The sequence below is a fragment of the Rousettus aegyptiacus genome, unplaced genomic scaffold (assembly GCF_014176215.1).
Source record: "Rousettus aegyptiacus isolate mRouAeg1 unplaced genomic scaffold, mRouAeg1.p scaffold_m13_p_4, whole genome shotgun sequence".
Classification (NCBI taxonomy): Eukaryota; Metazoa; Chordata; class Mammalia; order Chiroptera; family Pteropodidae; genus Rousettus; species Rousettus aegyptiacus.
The window spans coordinates 95,120,405-95,129,209 of record NW_023416307.1 but is presented as its reverse complement, the minus strand read 5'-3'; the positions used below and the strand labels follow the sequence as shown (position 1 = coordinate 95,129,209).

General features: G+C 35.8%; 1 pseudogene; it reads right to left on the bottom strand.

Annotated features, from left to right (window-relative positions):
- Positions 1–8,370: 8,370 nt before the first annotated feature.
- On the bottom strand, positions 8,371–8,492 carry LOC118602190 (annotated as a pseudogene).
- Between the last annotated feature and the right edge of the window lie 313 nt (positions 8,493–8,805).

The window sequence follows — 8,805 nt, the reverse complement described above, 5'->3', positions numbered from 1 at the left end:
TTCTTCTATTTCTTTTTCTTTCTTCTCCTTTAGGCATTCTCATGTGTGTATGTTACACTTTTTACAGTGGTCCCATAGTCTTGAATATTCTGTTCTGTTTTATTAAGTCTTTGTTTTATTTGCTTTTTGGTTTTCTTGGATTCTATTAATACACCCTCTAGCTCAGATATTCTTTCCTCAGCTATGTCCAGTCTACCCATCAAAGACATTCTTCATTTTTATTACAGTTTTTATCTCTAACATTTCTTCTTGGCGCTTTCTTAGGATTTCATCTCTTTGTTGACATTGTCCGTTTGTTCTTGCATGCTATCTACTTTGTCCATTAGAGGCCTTAGCATATTAATCAGAATTTGTCTAAATTCATGATCTGATAATTCCAATATCCCTGCCATGTCTGGTTCTGATGCTTGTTCTGTCTCTTCAAACTGTGCCTTTTGATATTTTTTTCCTTGGTAGCTGTGCATGTATACTAGGTAAAAGGAACTACTATAAATAGGTCTTCACTAATGTGGTGCTGAGGTTTGGCAAGAGGAAATGTATTCTCTAGTCTTATGACGAGGTCTCAGTCTGTTAGTGAGCCTATGCCTGTGAACTGTCAACTTCACAAGTATTTCTCAATTCTGTCCTCCTCCTCAGGTGGCATAGAATGGCTAAAGTGAGCTAGAGTTGAGCATTCCCCTTCCTTAGTTCAGTTTGACTCAGATAATACCAAGTAGGCTAGCCTCCAGTTAACTAGTTTCTCCTGAGTGTTGGTCTGGTTAAGAAGAACAGAGTGCTCTGATATATTTAAAAATGGTTCCTTTTCCTATCTTCAAACCAGAAGTCCAAGGGGATCTTTCTCTAATACTTACTGCTAGAACCTGGTCAAACTCGTCGAGGTAAATCTCACAATATTGTAGGCCTCCACATGGCTGGATCCCCTGGAGTTTTTAACTCTCAGGGTTGTCCACGCTGAGTCTTCAGCAATTCCTCAAACACAGTTCAGGTTTTCCAGTCCGGTGCTGGTTTCTGCCATGGTTTCTCTTCTTGTATGTCTGCTCCAGGAACCCACGACTTCTGGCATTTGCCTGTCTGTCTCTCCAGTCTTAGGGACAGTGGTTTGCTCTGTGTTCTCCCTTCTTCTGTTAATGAATCCAAAAAAAGCTGTTGGTTTTTCAGTTTATTCAGCTTTTACCTGCTGTTAGGATGGAATAGTGACTTTTAAACTCCTTACATGAAGAAACAGAGACCACTATATCCTCACTTTTAATCAAGGGTGTCAATTCCACAATCTTTGATTTTTTTGGTCAGAGGGTGTTTCCTGAGTTTAATGAAAGTATATTGTCCTCAGAGGTCTAAATATTACTGGGAAATAAAATTAAATATAAGGAATTGTTTCTTATATTTGTATTTTTTGTTACATCAAATACTTAATCTCATGTTGTACATAACTGAACCATTATTATAGTTGCAGTTTTTACTCACTAGGATTTTCTTTAGAGAGAAACGACAATATTTTATTTACTTATTCAGTAGATACTAGTTGATCATTTACTGGAAAGACCTTCTATTTAGATCCATTAACTTATCCAATTTTTTAAATTGAATTTTCACTATGAATTAGGTAGTCACCATCAGGACAGAGGAAATAAAAAATATATTGGTTCTGCTTAATAACTATTACATTCTAGTGTGGCCTATTGTCACACACACACACTTAGTAACAAGGGGGCCATGGGCTGCTGTAAGAAAATGAACAACTTAGTGCTCTAGGATGTTTCTACAGGAAGAAAGAAATGTGTTTCAGGAAACAGGAACAGCATGATATGAAGGCTAAGAGGTCAGAGACATGAGCAAGAATCTGGTGTTTTGGAGAAATTGAATAAAATTCCATGTAGACAGAGCAGGGCAAAAAGAGGCAGGGATAGGAAAAACAACTAGAGAAAAGGGTAAAATAGGCAAATGCCAGATCTTGGAGGAACTCAAGAGACAAGGTAAATATTTTAGGCTTGTATTAACTTAAGAGGAAAGATGGAAAGATTGTAAGTGGTTTAGCCATACGTTGAGGTGTTCGTGAAACCCATCTAGCCTGCAATGTGGTGAAGAGATTAGAAAGGAAAGTTTGAGTATAAAGTATGATTTAGAGAACTGTAAAGAGTAAAACAGGTGAAAGATGATGGTGGCTTTCAAGTCAGACAATAAAGGTTGTGAGATATGTTGAAGTTTCAGAGACAGAAATAATTTTGACAAGTTTATAATTATATCATTTTATATTATATATGTGTATTATATAAATGTTACATATAACATATATATGTTAGATATGGAAAGTAAAGGAAAGAAAAAATATCTAGAGATGATTTAGGATTTTAGCTTGAGTAACTGGATGAATTGAAATAATGGTTAATATTTATGAGCTGCATACTATTTGCCATACGGTATTATAAGTGATTTACATGTACTGATTTAAAAATTCACAATAATCATTTGAGAGAGAGATTATTATTTTTATCTTTCACATAAAAAATATGAGGCATAGGAGAGGGGAAAATGGCATAGATGATAGAGGCTTTGTTCATCCCTCTTGTGACTAAATCAAAGCCGTGACAGAAATATGGAGAAAACAGCAGGGAAAGTCTCCAGGGACCTAGACAAACAGAAGCACTATAGCTTGGGAGAGAAATAATGACCCTGAAACAGTAGAAGGTAGGAGAGGACGAAGATGCTAGGCTGCCTGGTCCCCAGTGGCTGAGTGGGACATAGGCTATGGCAGTGGCAGCCGCAGACATCTCTTAAAGGGATCAGGGCCCCTAGTGGACTTTCGCAGTGATAGACGTGCTCCCTCTGAGCACCAGCGTCGGGTCAGTTGCATGGGAGTGGAGGGTGCACCAGAGACTTACGGGGGGACACTAAGTTGTTGGAGAGAGAGCTGGAGGCAAAGCTCTTTCTCCTGCAGAAGTGCAGGCAGTATCCATTGTTCCTCTATTGAGCTCTCCCTACTCCCAGTGTGCATGCAGACTCAGTGCAGTCATAGTTGAGATATCACCAAACTAGATAACAGAGATTGCTCTGCCCAGAGGATTCTTTGAAATTCCACCTTCCCTAACTTGTAGCCCCACCCAAGCCACATCCTGACGTGTACTCAGCCAGTCCAGTTCTCCTTACTGAGCAATGCCAAAACTCACAATTGTGACAGCTAGCCTCAGTTATGGTGTGGCCTTTTGGGGCAACTATAAGCACGGCATCCGTGGATTACTTGCTGAATCTTAACAGATGGACCCAGGGGGGCATAGGCTGGGGCTAAATTTGGCCTGCAGTTGAATCCCTTCAGGACTATGTCACTAGATGCCTACTACACAAAGCCATGCTAATAAGACCGGTAGACTTAGGAGCTTTGCTTGGTACATAGAAACAAAACACAGAAAGGCAGCCAAAATGGAGAGACAAAGAAGCAGAAACCATATGAAAGAACAGAACAGAGATCCAGAAATAATGGAGTCAAGCAATCTAACAGATGCAGAGTTCAGAACACTCATTATAAAGATTCTTAATTAACTTATGGGAAGGGTAGATGGATTTAGTGAGAACTTTCACAAAGAGAAAAACAAACCATAAAAATGGAAATGGAAATTACATAAGGGAACCAGTCAGAAATGATTAACACATTATCTGCGATGAAGAGTATATTAGAAGGAATCAACAGAGTGTATAAAGAAGATTGAACCACTAATGTAGAGGATGGGGAAGCCAAGGATACCCAATCAGAACAGCAAGAAAAAAGAAGCCAAGATTATAATAATAATTTAAAGAGCCTATGGGACACTATTAAATATAAAAATATCCATATTTCAGGGGTACCTGAAGAAAAAAAAAAGATATTGAAGAGCAATTTGAAGAAATAATCATGGAAAATTTCCCTCACTTGGTGAAGGAAATAGATGTAAAACTCCAGGAAACTCAGAGAGTCCCCAAAACTAGAAACCCAAAGAAGTCCACACCAAGATGCATCATAATTAAAATGCCAAAGGTTAAATACAAAGGATCTTAAAAGCAGCAAGAGGAAAGCAGTTAGTTACCTACAAGAAGCACCCATAAGACTGGTAGCTGATTTCTCAAAAGAAACTATTCAGGACAGAAGGGCTTGACACAAAATATTCAATGTGATGAAAACCCAGGAACTAAAACCAAGAATACTTTATCCAGCAAAGCTGTAATTTAGAGTCAAAGGGCAGATGAAGAACTTCTCAGACAAAAAAAAAAAAAAAAAGCTAAAGAAATTTATCAACATCAAACCAGTATTACAGGAAATGTTGGAGGGACTTCTTTAAGAAGAAAAAACAAAGCGTATCAAAAACATGAACAAAGAATGTTAATAACTACGTTCCTATCGACAAGTACCTCAAACGGAAAAGAATTAAGTGCTCCAACCCAAAGATAGAGTGGCTGAATGGATAAGAAAACAAGACCCCTACATATGCTGCCTACGAGAGACTCACTTCAGATGAAAAGACACGCACAGACCAAAAGGAATGGGATGGGAAAAGATATTGCTTTGATGGACATGGAGGATATTGTGTAGAATTAAACAGGTCAGATAGAGAAAAACAAATATCATATGATTTCATGGACATGTGGAATCTAAAGAATAAAATAAACAACAACAAAAGTGCAAATAAACTCATAGATATAGAGAATTTTGATGGCTACTAGTTTGGAGAGGGGTTGGAGGGGACGGTGAAAAAAGACAAAGGGATTAAGAAGTACAAATGGATAGTTGCAGAACAGATATGGAGATCTAGAGTGTAGCATGGGGAAGATGGTTAATAATGTAATAAATATGTAAGGAAAGAGGGATACTAGATTTAGTGGGGTAATTGCTTTGTGAGTTATGTGGATCTCTGATCACTATGCTATACAACTGAAATTGGTATATTATTGGATGCCAACTATAATTGAAAAAAAAAACTCATTGAATTGCACAATGTAAATACAAGCATCTAATTATCTATTATATTTCAATAAAGCTGAAAAAAAAGAAAAACACAAGGTGTAAATATTATCCATGATTATACAGTTAGTATAAATACCAGAGTTTGAATACCTGGTTCCTTTATAACCCAGTCTTTTATTCATTTTGCTTTTCTCCCTAGATCGTGGTAATATTTACTGAGACAGAGACACTGGAAAAGAGTTCAGTTTGGATTTTAGAAAGAAAGATGAGTTCTGTTTGGACTTGTTGATTTTAAAGAGCTTATGATATAACCCAATGGAAATTTCCAGTATATACTTTGATTATTTAAGTCTACAAATCAGGAGAGAAATGTAGCTGGGATATTTAGATTGGAGAGCTTTCAGTAAACGGATGGATGCTAAAGTTGTGGGAATATATGAAATTCTCAAAGTGAAAGGAGGAGATGAAAGTTGTATATCAGTCTCTTATTTATGGATTTTAAAAGGGATATCGAGATGTAAAACATAATCTTTCAGAGACTTCCATCTCATGAGAGAAATAAATGACTAAATAGACAATTACAATATAGAGCGATAGGTACTAAATCAGAAAGAAGATGCACTGAGGATAATTTATCTTCTATAAGAGAAGGCCATGGTCCATGACACTACTTTTGGAGGGTGCAGTACATAAGTTGAGTCTGGAATGAAGGCTTGGAATAAATCGGTTGAAGAAGAAATGTAAGCATCAGTTGACCTGGACAGTAGATATTTAGGTAGATTAAGCAACCCAAGAAAATGCAGTGCCAATAACCCAGGCATAGATGACATTTGAAGAAATGTAATTTCTGTAACATGGTTAAATTGTGAGTGTGTGGAAGGAGCGTGTTAGGAGAAAGGCTGGAGGGGGAGGCCAACCAACAGAAAACCTTGCAAGTTTAATCTTTTGTCTACACTTTATTTAGCATATGCCTTGACAAAACAGAGGAATTTCCTTTATAAATGTGAATATCAGAACATTTCAGATAACCCTTACATATTTTATTCATGGATTTAGATGAACTTGGGAGTAAGCCACAATTTCATGCTCAAATAATCAAACAGTAAGAAAGAGCCTGTTTTCTTTCACATTTTAAAGAACATTTTACCTGCTATTTTTTAATCTTACCACTAAAACTATTGTTATGGCAGAGGGAATTAAAAGAGCAGTGTATCCCAAAATAAGATGTCAATTTATTTTTCATTAAATGAATATTACCACACTGTTTGCCCTCCCAACTTTTAAATTCTGTTATGATAACATATTCTACTCAGAGCAACCACTGCCTGGTAACTGGAATTCCTCACAAGCATAAAGTAATTTGTTCACATGTATAATTGAGAAAAGGAATTTGACTACAGCATTATTAGCTACCTAACGCCTTTCAAGTTAATTTCAGATACTGTCACAAAATATTCTCACATGTTATTCCTTTAAAAAATGGATTTCTCAAAATTTTTTTCCAACAGGTTCTTATACTTCCTTGAAACAAGCTTACCAAAATGGTAAAACTTATTTTTCAAATACCTAAAAAAACAAATACTTTTCATTTATTATTACCTTTCATCATAGTATCTAATAGTCTAAAATCATGATCACGTAACGCATTTCCAGTCAAACTGGCAGTGGCATTTGAACAAGTATATTTTAAGAGAAATAAAATTTTGGATAGGCATAAGAAAAAAATGAAGCATCTGTTTATTTTATGATTTTATAAAATTATGAATGTCATTAGCAAGCATAATTTGTGAGATTCTTTTTGCTTATGCTAATGCATTACTTAAAGTGTTTTCTAACTTCTCATTTGGAATGTAATAGATTTCAATATGATTGACATAGACTTTATTCTCCCTGTCACATCTAGTTGTTTTTCTCCTGCATGTGTGTGTTTTGCAATGTTTCCACAGAGTTGCTAATGAGCCATCAATTATTAGTGTAAATTGGAAGCAGAAACTAAAAATCTCCCTCTCCAAGGTGTTAGTACACTATTTAAAAATTGGATATGAAAACATTGAAATTTAACACAGGCATATTAACCCTTGTGCCCAGATTCATGTGACCTTAGAAATATTATTTTGTGCATTAATAAAGTTATATAATCTTTGGGTCAGAGATCCCATCATAGTGGGTGATTTGGCTATATTTGATGGGAGGAAGGAGAGCAGTATATTACACATGTACCATTTGATGCAAAAAATTGAAGCATTCTTTATTGCTTACTTTCAATCCAATATAGTATTTTGGAAAGTGATGTAAATTTTAACAAAAAGTGAGATATTTGACATGGACATGATTGATGATGAAGAATTTTATAGCAATGTGCCTCTCCATGCTGACCATAATCCCAGAGTATAAATATCAGTAAAGAGAAAGTTCTTTTTCTTTCAAGAACTCTTCCATTTTTAAAATTCACCCATATTTTTTTCCCCATGGGCTTCTATATATATATATATATATATATATATATATATATATATATAGTGAAGATATTAATAATAATATTTTATATAGGTTCTCAGTGTTAATCTCTATCTTTAAATCTTGCTTCCCTCCCCCCATCTCCTTGCCAGAATTTGTTCACCAGTCAGAAGGAAAGGAGAAAAGGTACATACTATTTGATGCTACTTAAGTATGTACTATATGTTAAACTCTGTTTTAACTTTTTCATTAACCATGATAGCAGACCATTGTTGTGTGCTGATATTACTATCCTGATAGATAAGGAAATCACAATCATTCACCAAACTACTAAGTGACTAAATCAAGATTTTGGCGTGGGCACTCTGGGTCCAGGCTGTAGTTTTCCATTAGTCTATATTCTATATTCCCTTCTTTTAGACAGGAATTCTAGAGAGCATTAATTTTTTGTTGGTGAGATTTTGAGTAAAAATCATCAGAAGCCATGTTCAGCATTTAAAGGTACCAAATAGAAAAAAAAAAAATGGAGTTTTAAGAAATACTATATTTTGTGACTTATCATGATATTCTAGACATGCAAATAAAAAGAACTGTAGTTATTTTGATGTGACTTCGGTTCTGTAGTCTTTGTTCTAATCATGAAAATTGTCCCAGCATGAATCATAAAAGTTATGACTTAATAAGCATTATATCCTCATGGATCATGCCATGTCTTCATCATCAGAGGCCCCAAGGTTCTTGTTGAACACACTCTCTCTCTCTCAAAAAGAGAGCTTTTCCAAAACAATAAAATCCTGCCTCCCCGTAAGAAAAAAAAAGTTTTTTTTTTCCAGAGCACTTTTTATACATTCCCCTTTATTCACAATAGAACATTTTATATTTTATTTATTTTTAACTTTTTTTAAACAAAGCAACCCTTGGTTGACCTCACAGATTGCAGGGACCTTGTCTTTCACGATCCCTTTTTAAGGAAAAATCTTTTATGCCTACAGCACCTGGTCTTTCTAGGTGGTCTCCCATCCAAGTACTAACCAGGACCGACCCTGCTTAGCTTCTGAGATCTGATGCGATTTTAGGGCTTGTTCAGGGTAGCATGGCTGTAGTATTTAATTCCTATGAGCTTCAAGTAAAACTGCCTCTTCCTGCTATATATCCAGGCCTGGAGGGAGCTGTTATAATTAGCCAGTTTGCTGATAGAGAAAGCTTCAGATTTCATACTTCGAAGGCAGAGCATAGGCCCATATAGTTGAAGACAGCCCTGACAAAGCCAACAGAGGAACAAATTAAAAATTGGGTTCACAGTGCTAGAAGAGAATTCTGCTTCCATAAAGAATCGGATGATTAATGCTATAATTTCTCCCAATTCTTTTATTTCAGTAATGATCAGCATTCCAAACACAGCCACTTGGACAACTTTT